Here is a 12,036-nt window from a genome sequence, read left to right as displayed (position 1 = left end):
TCATTTTTCTCCAACTTTCCTCCATCTTCAAAAGGTTTTGGCAAGTAATGTTACTAGGGTTCTCCATATTCACTTAGGTTTAAAAGATGTTTTGCACTTCAAGTTGGGCTTATCTTCTAGTTATTAGCATCAATCTACACTCACTACACCTTTGAGGATGTTGGATCAAGTTATTTGTGGGTGCATATGTAGTTAAGTGCCAAGAGATAAAGATGCAAAAATGATCTAAAATTGTCATCTTCACCCTTTATCTATAGGGATCTGAGAGCTACAGAAAATGCTACATCACTAAATGAATAAAAAATAAATGACTTAATGACTCTACAGCCTGCTTTACATATGTGTTACAATTTGTTTGGTTAGATGGGGGAATCGTCTTTCTAGAACATTGCTTGAATGCTTCTAGGCGAGCTCAATAATGTTGAGTAACTGTGGATGAGTAAGAACAAGTGAGTTCATTTGCGAGTCCTTGATGGAGAGATGTGAGATTGACTAACACCTTGAGATAAGTTGTGACCTGCGTTAGAGCCCTATGTCGCCTTGCAAAGAGACGCGAGTGGGTTTGAGTTAGGGAGTTTTCTAAGTGCTTGCCCTACACTTGAAGTGATGAGTAAGATCAACAAAACCTTCGTCATGATGGATGGCAAGAAGCATTGATAAATGAGTTCTTTAGAAAGGTTGAGGGGTGAGCTAGATGACCTACAAGGATTTCAAACTATGTGGTAGGCGACTCCTTACTAAGTCCTTTGTGAAGCTGAATTTCTTGAACTTTAGGCAAGCTCTTTTATGGGCCCACAAGGTGGGAATATTTCAGCTATAACCCACTAACTATATACTAAATACCTGAAAAGACATAATTAAGCATATATTTCTAATCAATCGATGTCATGCCTCTCAGCTATAAGCTCACTTTTCATCTCAATACATCATCATCCAAGTGTTATCTTCAAAAAATTATATAGCTAATCCTCAATTTTGCATTCTTAAATATATTTTATGCAAAAACCTAGAACAAATTTTATAATTACCCTAAATACCTATAACCATTTAAAATATAGCAAATAAATAAGAGTAAAGGTGTAAACAAATCGAATTGAGCTCAAACTACTTGAACTTAATTAATTAATCAACTTCTAGCTCAAGATTAATTCTATAAGTTGCTCATTTATTATAAAAAAAAAATCATCGAGTTCAAGAAAATATTATAAAACTTGATAAACAGAATGGTGAATTAAACAAGGAATAATAAAACATCATATGAATTAAGAAGGCATAAATTTTATATATTTTTAGCAATTTTATAATAAAGGTATTACTTTTTTCATATTTTGAGTTTATTTTATATTAATATTTTAAACGAACCAACTCACGATCAAACAAGTTGAGAGAGCGCTAACTCAAGCTTAGCTTGTTAACCCAACGAGCTCAACTCAAGTTATTTAGCAAGTCAAGCCCAAGCCATTTTACGAGTCTGTGCAACTCACTTACACCCCTAGATAATATAACCAAAAGATGTGCTGTCATTCATATAAATGTCATTCGTCAATCCTATGATGTATTGTGTTGTTCCATAAAAATTACAACATGTTACTCTCCCAAAGATGAATAACATACTTTGTAAGTTTTTTACACATTATTGTGCAGTCATGCGCGTACAAATATGGCTTTTTTCATAAACAATATGTTATGTTAGGTTGTTGAGAAACAAGACTGATAAATATTTACTAAACAAAGCCTAAACACAGACAAGCTGCAGGATTTTAGAGAGAGAGAGAGAGAGAGAGAGAGAGAGAGAGAGAGAATATGGGAATGGCAAAAAATTACCATTGGAAGTTACAGGGATACAACAGAAACAGGAATTGAATGGAAATTGGTAATCATTTGTATGATGAAGTTTTGCTTATAAGAGGATAAAAAGGGCAGAGAGCACATAACTGCATCAACAGACTATCTTGGTGCAAACAGAAGAAAAGAAATTCCTACTGAGAGCCGAAATCATTGCTATTACCTTCACAGCAGAAATTGGTAAAGAGTTCGCTTTGCCCATTTCTAGATGGTTGCCGCATCTTTCCCCTTCTTGCAGCATATAGCACTTTTGGCCTGGAAATTTGGCTTTGATTAGTATTCAAAGCTTATTGCCTATCTTAGTGAAAATATACTAAAGAGAGACTCCCCTTCCCAATAAAGTTGGGCAAAGTTTAGTACTGCTTTCTCCTTTAAAATATGCCAAAGACTTTCTCTCCTTTTCCTTTAAGACTCCGTTCTTCCAAAAGAGATAGAGAGAGAGAGAGAAGCAACTCCACAGCTTGGCTGCCTCGAGAGCTTTCATTCCTCTGATTGAAGAAAACGACCAAACAAAAGCTCTTTATCCTGAAGGAAGTAAGGAGAGGACAGTGAACACTTTATACATGATCTATCTATAAGAGTAAATGTTCATGACTTTATATAAAGAATTTCCCCATGCTGCATTCAATTACAATTAATAAATGTAAGAGCTAAAAGTCAAGAATGAGGATCATAATTTCAACAAAAACCTAACAAGATCAGAATACAGATCAGCCTCAAGAGGGCAGTAGGGTACCTAAAACTCTTGGACTCAGGAATTTTGGGACAGCCAATTCAATGCATCACATGATTGAAGTGCAGCAGTCACGATTATGCTGCTTTGTCCTGATTATTTGGAGTGTCCTGAAGAATAAAGGGAAGAGAAAGAAATATTATAATTCAGTGCATAAGAGCTACACATAATCCCCACAAGCTAGGGTTGTTAAAAAAAGCTCTCGAGTCGAAAGTCACTTGCAACTTAACTCCATTCAAAATAAATTTAACTCAATTTAAAGCACTATTCTTGACTCAAATTCGGGTTGATTTCTAACTTGTCCCAACTCACTTGATATAGATAGTAACTCAAAATAGAAATTGAAAAAGACAATTCACATAAAATATACAATGCATATGACATATTATACCTATAATATACAATGTTTAAAATTGCGTATTCGGGTATTGACGCGTTTTTCATTCGTGAGGCGAGGCGTAAGCCTCAAAGCGTTTTGAGGCGTAAGCCTCAAAATCAAAAGATTGCGTAAACATAAAATGATAAATTTTTTATAAACTAATGAGTGAATAATATAAAATATAAAAAATCATAAGATATGATGTGAAATCAAAATATCCAAATAATAAGACAACATGAAATATAGTTCAAATCAAAATTCTATCTTTCTCAAATCCCAGTATTCTTTTCATTAACATATAATTCAAATTTCCAAAAATAAATAGCAATGACATATCACATAAGAACTCATAAGTCATCAGCACTATCATCACTAAGGGGTTCTTCATTTGAATCATCATTATGATGAATTGCTCTCTCCCCTTCCTCCTCTCCTATAGAGTCCAATGTCGGGCATTTACTTCAAGATTTATGTAAGTTTTAATATATATAGCGTGAGGCGTAAGCCTCATGCCAGTGAGGCGAGGCGGGTCTCAAGGCGGGCCTCAACCAAGTTGAGGCGCAAGTCTCATTAAAAAAATTAGAGGCATAAGCATCGAGGCGTTTTTTACTGGAATTGCGCAAAGGCGGGCCTCAAGGCGAGCCTCATATTGCGCAATTTTAAACCATGGACACACCAATACCCCTAATAAGTAGTCATTATATATTTGAAATCCTTCTTTATCTAAAGGAATAATTAGCACTGGTATAATCTTTAAGCAATTCTTCAACCTGCTGAAGCTTCTTCAATATTATTATTATTATTATTATTATTATTATTATTATTATTATTATTATTATTATTATTATTATTATTATTATAAATTTAACTGCATTTGAGTTAATCATGACAATCTAAGAACATTCCTCAACAAACCTTCTTTAATTGATCGTAAGGCCTATAAAACTTCTTACTTCTATAATATTGGTCGGCCTTGTCTAATCTAATATAACTTGAATTTTATTTAAATCTAAAATTATGCCCTTGGTACTAATCACATGTCCAAAAAGGCAAAACTGTTTAGCCAAAATTCACATATAGAAAATTTTGCATATAACTCAATTCCCTTTTAGTGCTTGTGATATTTTATGAAGATAACTGACATAAACGATTTCATCCCTCGAATAAACAAAAATATTATTGATGAATATATCACAAATATATCAAAAATAGTTTAAAAATTTTGCTCATCAGGCCCATAAACATAACTGGAGTATTTGTCAATCCAAAATACATGAATTCATAGTGAGCATATGTTGTTATAAAGGTTACTTTTACTATATCTTCATTTTTCATATGTAACTAGTGATAATCGCAAGTCAATTTTAAAGAAAATAGAAGCTCCTTCAATTTAGCCAAACAAACCATTAATCACTGACAAAGGATATATATTCTTAATGATGAGCTTATCCAATCCAATTCTGTATCGTCAGCACATATACTGAAATTTTCATCATTTTTCTTTACAAAAACAAAACACTGGAGCTCCTTATGGAGAAATAAATCTAATAAAATATTTTGCCAACAATTCCTATAGCTGACTTTTTAACTCCTAAATTTTTTTAATTGCCACTTTATATGGTGTCCTTGCCGGCGTTTGAGTTTGGTAATAAATCAATTGTAACACATATCTCAGTATCTCACTAAGGAAGTTCAGATAAACATCTATAAAGACTTCTGGGTAATCTCACCACTAGTATATCCTTCACTTCTTTTTATGTCCATTATTTGAGAAAAGAAATATTGATTATCATAATTCAAAAATATGAAAACTTTCAAAGATGATATTGACATTTGATATTAACCCTTGATCCCCAAAAAATTTGAATTCTCGCTCTCCAAGATAATTGAACTTGACCATTTTTTATACCAATCTATATATAGTGTCAAAACATTCTATCAATCCCTAGTATTACTTCAAATTCGAATATTGACAATTAAATCATAGCTGCCTCAGAAATATTCATGCAACTTTCTAAATTTGTCAAACATTTTCTTTTTATATCAATTTGGGTTCCATTTGGTATAACAATCGATAAAGTCGGATGCATAGAAATATATAAACTAATAGATTTAATAAAATCCTCAAACTTGAAAGAATTTGATGCTCAAGTGTCAAATAAAATTCTGGCAGACTTATTTTGAATAAAAATTATAGATGTAATGACTTCAGAAAAAATGAAAGATACTCTTCTGTCAACTAAACTTTTCATAAGTCAATTGTAAACAAAAATTATAATTGTGATGATGTTAAACAATTCTTTCGATTCTTATAATGATAAAGCAACCCCCGATGTTGAATAATATGTCGAGTATGATTCTGACTTCGAACTAACATAGTTGATTCTATTATTTTCTTTAGGCAAATTTTTTTTGAGATCGTGCAACACTTACTGTTACTTCTGTAAAAGGCTTTTGTATATGAGTAAAATAATTCTTCACCATATGTTCAAACTGATGACACCAAAACAAGTGCTAATCCCAAGAAAACGTTCTCATACGTGCTCTCCAACATTTTTCACAGTTCTTGATATAAACATCACTCCCACTACTGCTTGATAGATTTTTTTTTTTTTCAACTAGAGTTTTTAAATTATGAGACCTACACACTTTTTTATTCTTCCGCATTCTTTTTTCCTTAAAATCTCTACATTTTTGGGAGCTTAAATAAATATTCACCTCCACCCTTCTAGCTCTTTTCAAGAATACAGAATAATCAACAAATTCCAATAAAACTAAAAGTTGCTTGATCAGATCCATTAGCCCAGATAAAAAGCAATGTCACTTCTCTTGTGTTTGGAATTAGCTGTGCTTATCTCAAAAGTATGATAATTTATAATGCATATAATAAATCAATCTCTCTGCAACAATTTAATGAGTTTGTCTTGCATTGCCATCTTGCAGAAGAAGACACAAATCACTCAAAATAAACTCCACACAATACTCCTACATAATCAAGTACATGAGTTGACCACCAAATTTACCTTGCAATTACTCCTGCCAGTATCTATCTGTTTTACCCTCAAAAGCAGTAGAAAGTGCAACTCCTCTCTTGAGGGGAGAACATTTTATCAATAATATTCATAATCAGCATCAACCAGTTCTTAGCTTCAATTAGTTCTACGATTCTAAAAAAGAGGGAAGCCTCATTTCTTAAAATAACTTGAAGTATTTATCTATTGTAACTCCACTTCAGCTAGGCTGGGATTAGGAATCCTGAATTATTTGTGCTACTGTGGTTATCAAATGGATAAAAATATCTATAATGACACTATTATGGCTGGACTCAGTCATTATTTACTCCTTATAACCCCAAAACTTGTGATTAATTAAACCTCACTTCCATGCCATTCCCATCAGTACTGTCCTAATTGAAATCCATAAGCCTGTGATATAAAAGTTATTAAATTAATTAAAGCTTATTATACTTTTGTATACCTACCAAATCTTCTAATTATCTAATGACAACTCATTAATCATCCGAATAACAATTTTAACATTATTATTATTTTTTAACTAACTTTTGTCTTTGATACCACTTTTATCAAAACCCGGCTCTAGAGCTTGACAGAAAATAAACGAACACCCATTTAATTTCCCACTATCAGCATTATAGATTGTCAAGTAATAATATCTTTTAAAATCAAAAAGCCACCAAATCATAGTACTTTGTTCATATATAAATCATTTATGTCTACAAACATTCTAGCACAAAATTTTTCTTCTCAGAAGTCAAACACAGAAGACCTTTATAATTTTCTATTTCATCTGCATAAACATAAGTTACAGGTTTTATTTAAATGTTATCTACTGGTATTGGTTCATTTGGATTTGTATATGAAATAAGTTGCATTTCTGCTGGGACTGGCTCATTTGTTGGGATTGGATCTTTTGGTGGGATTGGCTCATTTGGTGGGGTAGGATCTTTTGGTGGGATTGGCTCATTTGGTTCATTGGGGCTATGGGGAGGGATATCTGATTTGTCTCTTATTGGAAGATGAAGAGTAGCTAACAGATCTTTTCTGAGGAACTACTTTGCTCTGATCAATGTAATTATTGAGCTTGACCTCAATAACTCCAACTCTCTCAGTAAGATCTTCAAACTTTGTGCTCAGCCTGTCTTCAAATTCTCGAAAAAGTTTTGTACATGTTTCTTGGCATGATTTCATTATTGTTTCTTGTAGAGACTGAAGTGCTTCAGGAGAAAATCTTAAGTGTGGTTGCTGAGGAGATTGGTGGGGGTCTTGCTGAGGAGGTGGGGTATGATGGAGAGATTGGGGGGGTTGTTTTGATGGGTGGATATATGGGTTGACCTTTTATAACAAAGCATTGTTTTGAAATGTCCCACCTTGAGATCAGCTCATAAATAAGAGGGACATTTTGCTCAAACCCAGGAAATTCCAAAAACTGTATCACCTTTAAATGTTTCAATGTGTCCTTGACTTCAGGAGTAATTTGCTGAGCAAAGTTATCACAGATTGTTCGAAACGAAGAAACATAGCATCTATAGGTAATTGGACGAACATATATCTGAAAATTGTAAAAAATGATAAATTTAAAATAAGTAAATGAGATACGCACAAAAAATGCACAACATACGTAGAATATAAGCAATGGTCACGCACAGTGTACGCATAACATACACATATATTTCGCACATCACACGCACAGTGTAGGAAACATACAGTACATTATACGCACGCATAAAGTACGCACAATATAAGCACGGAGTAAGCAACGTGTACGCATAGATTACGCACAAAAGACGCATTGCGTACGCACAGACTACGCATATTTACTCGATGTTTAAAATTTGGTTAGGTTTTATGTTTCAAATTTCAACATAAATTTATCATAAACCCTGAATACAGAGAAAACACGATGGCATCACAGTATCAAACATTTAAAAAGTTTCGAGAAGCCATGCATACACATAGAATAAGCATAAAATCAGAAGATCTTTAATTTTTAAAAAGGCGACGCCTTAAATATATGAGGCGAGGCGCGCCTTATGGCGCGCCTCAGTAAACTTGAGGCGTAAGCCTCATAAACTAAACTTATTGTGTAGGCTTTGAGGCTTAAATGGACGAAATTGCGCTGAGGCGCGCCTCAAGGCGCGCCTTTTATTGCGCAATTTTAAACGTTGATAATATATGATATAATATTTATATTTGGGTATAAATTAATAAAAAAGATTAATTTTAAGTGAGCTCAGAATCTATTTTAAGCCAGTCCCGAATCAAATAATTTCGAGTTAACTCGACTTTTAACTAATTTTGATTCAAATCCATTACAAGTTTGATCATTTTTTTTTCTTAGGATCACACCCCTGAGAGATGGTGCTAGCAGTTCCTATAAAAAATAATTAGAACATTGTAACCCATGCCAAGCAAATGATTAGAATAGTTACGATTATGAATGTTAAAAAGAAAGGGACACTAAAATTCCAATTGCAATAGTGCTTCTGGTAAGTAATGTTTAATAGCCAAACAATCCACCATTTAATGCCTAGAGAGAAGGCAACTAAAAGCAGTTAATCCCATACCAGTGCAACGGCAAATAAAGGAAGCAACAAATCTAATTCAAAAGATTCATATTGCTACCAAGAAAATGGCCAAAGAGCTGGCAAAGCAAGATTAAATAAGTGTATACTAAAATAAAAGAATAGTATAAAGCAATCAGTTCCAACCATTTGTCTAATTACCCTTAGTGATTTTGCAACATTTAAGAGAGTTACCCAAATTCAAAAGAGCATCAACAGCTTGATTAAACTCCCTGAAAGTCTAGTTGAGCTTAAATTGAAATTAGCAAGCATTTTCTAATTTTTTAATTAACGCTAAAGATGTCCAATTTGCAAGGAGCATTGCCATAGAATGTTGATGATAAGCTCTGCATCAACCCCAAAAGAATGCTAGCAATGTCAGCAACTTTATAGTGTTTCTTACCCATAAAAAACAACGCATTTCAACTTTAATAGATGAAATAATACCCAAAAATTTATAAATAAAATAACATTGTCAGCAGAATCCCCAAGGATGCATAACTTTCTCAAGTTCAACTTGTCTACCTATTGTCATCCCTATATTTTTTCACATATGCTCTGATGGTACAAGTTTTCTACTTGTTCTATATTCTAAAATCATCAAAGCCTATGTTTTTACTATAATATCTTTAATTGATGTTACTGCTATAATATCTTTAATATTACAAGTACTCACTCAATCCTACCTAATTTACAACATATCCATTATAATATTATCATATTTTTTCGATCAACTCATTGCAAGATTCATGTGATAACTGAGTAAACAAAGCCCAAGGTAGATGCCAGCTTTCTAATGAAGTGACAGTACTTGCTTGATCAGTCATGTATGAAACTTAGTGAGATGAAAATAGAGGAAGATTGCTAGATGTGGGCCAAAAAAAGTAACTGAAATAAGGACTATTTAATATCTGGACTTCATTGACAAATATTAGTCCATTTACATGATTTTAAAAAGGAAAAAGAGAAAAAAAAAATCCGCATCATGAATTATTAATGCACACAAAAATGTTCTCGAGTTAAAGAATCAAAGCCGCAGAAAAATCAGACAAAATCAAGCATCTTATAAATAAGGCAATAAGAAAAGAAATAATATTCCTTGACTGCAGCTCCAGATTTTAACTTGGAGAAGGTAGCCAGGAAACAAACATAAGATCCAATGCATTAGCTAAAATTTCTATATCCTATATCAAGAATCAGGAATCGTTGTTACATGATCAATATTTTCATTGTCTGATTAAGCCTGAATAATGATCCTTATTGGGATTAGGGAAAAAAAACACAAAATTGAATTTAGGATCCTATGTGACTGTTTGGTAACATTTATGATAAATCCTATGTGACTATTTGGTTATTCAATTTAGGATCTAAAGCGGTTAAGAGGTTTGACAAGCATTTCTTGGATAATTTAAGTATAGCAATAGAAGTTCAAATAAAATACAACAAATTTTCGATAAAAATACAACAATAACATAGATTTAAGATTAGTTTACTCATTTTAAATAATCTTCTATTTAATTAATATTAATAGTTTTTAGAATTATCTAAATTTGTAAGAAAGTAATTGTGAAATAGTTGTAAAACCTAAAGTCCCCAAAATAGACTTTAAATCATAGATAATCTAATCAACAAATCGATTATTTATTAATTAATAATTTACTAAGTTAATTAACTCATCCTTTCTATTTAGATAAATTAAATAAAATTAGTTTCAGTTATAGCTAATTAATTTTCTTATCGAATTGAAATAAAATTATAATTAGCATAATCTAATATCTTCATTAATTATAAATTAGTTAATTAATTAAATATAATAATTTCCATTAAAATAAGTTAAAAAATAATATTAATTTACATGAATTAATGTCTAAATAATTAATGACTATTAATTATTAAGATTATATTACTCATTTTAAATATTTCTTCTACGATTTTCTCCTTTTTACATAGCCTAGCCCTCCAGTTTGGTTTTCCCCTGCATTTCTTCGTTGTTGTTGTTCTTCGGCTCCTTCGTCGCTGTTCGACTTTGCTCCTCGACGTCGTTCCCTTCTTTGCTCGAAGTCGTTCCCTTCTTGTTGGATCGGAAGTTACAGCATTTTGATTGGAAGCAACGACAGGAGCTCACTCACTGTGAAGGTAACTTTCTCCCTTTCGCGTGCTTCTTCAGCCAAATTCCATAAATTCGCCAAATCAGAGGAATTAAAAAATCCGGGATTTACCACTAAAAGAGATAATTTTTCGTTTATGATGGCTTTAATTTACTGTGAAATTTGGATTTTTTATTTTAGGTCGTTTGGCTAGATTTCACTCAAATCCGACATAAATCCTGCTGCCAAACCACCCCTAAGTGTAACTAGTTCAAATGAATATCATAGTCATACAACATATCGTATGACCATGATTGTCAACGTCTCTGAAATACCCATGAAAAATACTATTGCATATCAAGAGTTAGAATGCAAAAAGGATATCTTTTCTATTGCCTCTCCAAAGAATAAATCAATTTTACAAGGCAATACAAATTTATGATGCAATCAAATAAACATAAAGCTATTGAATATTGATAGTATTTATACGTTTGCCGGTAGATGTGTACGAAACATAGTCCATGAATGTGTTAAACCTCTTACAAATCAAATGCGACAATAGAGTCGTGTTGTAGGATACAATGTAATATAAACGTTCAAATAAAATATGCAAAGTATACTTATGCTCCGCTTGCATAGACAATAATAGAGGAGCAAGTTCTCCAGTAGATTGTGTACAAAGCATATTCCATGACTGTGCTAAACCTCGTACAAATCAAGTGTGACAATAGAGCAATGTTATAGGATACAATAGAGCAAGTTTGCCAGTAGTTTGTGTATGAAACCAAAGTGTTAAACCTCGTACAAATCAAATGTGACAATAGAGCACTGTTGTAGGATACAATGAGTATTATATACATTCAAATAAAATATGCAAAGTATACTTCAGTTCCACTTGCATAGACGATAATAGAGCAGAGCAAGTTTTCAACTGAGTTTTCTGCCCCCTATGTAGCAAAGAAAAGATAGAGATACATATCATTTTTTAAGGACACCTCATAATGAGCAATTAGATTATAACCAACCAAATAAAGTTACTTTCAAATTGAAACTTTGAAAAAGGTAATTCAAATGTCATTGTTTCTTCCAAGGAAAAGTACAACTGCTTACATAGCATATCTAATAAGAGAAAAAAAGTTTTCGTAATCAACAGTGTATGAAAATCAACCTTTGCACTTTATTACAATTCAAGAGATGACTTAGGGGCTATTTGGTTGCCTAAAAAAAGAATGCAATGTATTCAAAATACTTTGGAGATGTTTGGTTGCCTTCAAAGTAAATGCAAGGGAATTGTTGTGTTTGGTGAGATATATGCAATGTAAAATAAAAGCAGTGTATTTTGAATACTCTCTCTCTCTCTTCTCCATGAATTAGGGTATCTAGATTTTGGATTTGGGGTAAGAGATGAATG

The 12,036-nt window shown here is 32.4% G+C and overlaps 1 long non-coding RNA gene across 1 annotated transcript in view; it reads right to left on the bottom strand.

The window, feature by feature from the left end:
* Positions 1-1,523: 1,523 nt before the first annotated feature.
* Positions 1,524-12,036, bottom strand: part of LOC110111263 — a 60,373-nt gene continuing 49,860 nt past the window's right edge. The window contains exons 2-3 of the long non-coding RNA XR_002304846.2: positions 2,582-2,688; positions 1,524-2,370 (exon numbers count right to left, since the gene is read on the bottom strand). This is a non-coding gene — a long non-coding RNA (uncharacterized LOC110111263). The remainder of the gene's footprint in view (positions 2,371-2,581; positions 2,689-12,036) is intronic.

This window comes from Dendrobium catenatum, unplaced genomic scaffold (assembly GCF_001605985.2).
Source record: "Dendrobium catenatum unplaced genomic scaffold, ASM160598v2 fragScaff_scaffold_970, whole genome shotgun sequence".
NCBI classification, from domain to species: Eukaryota; Viridiplantae; Streptophyta; class Magnoliopsida; order Asparagales; family Orchidaceae; genus Dendrobium; species Dendrobium catenatum.
This window is presented reverse-complemented; position numbering and strand designations above follow the sequence as displayed.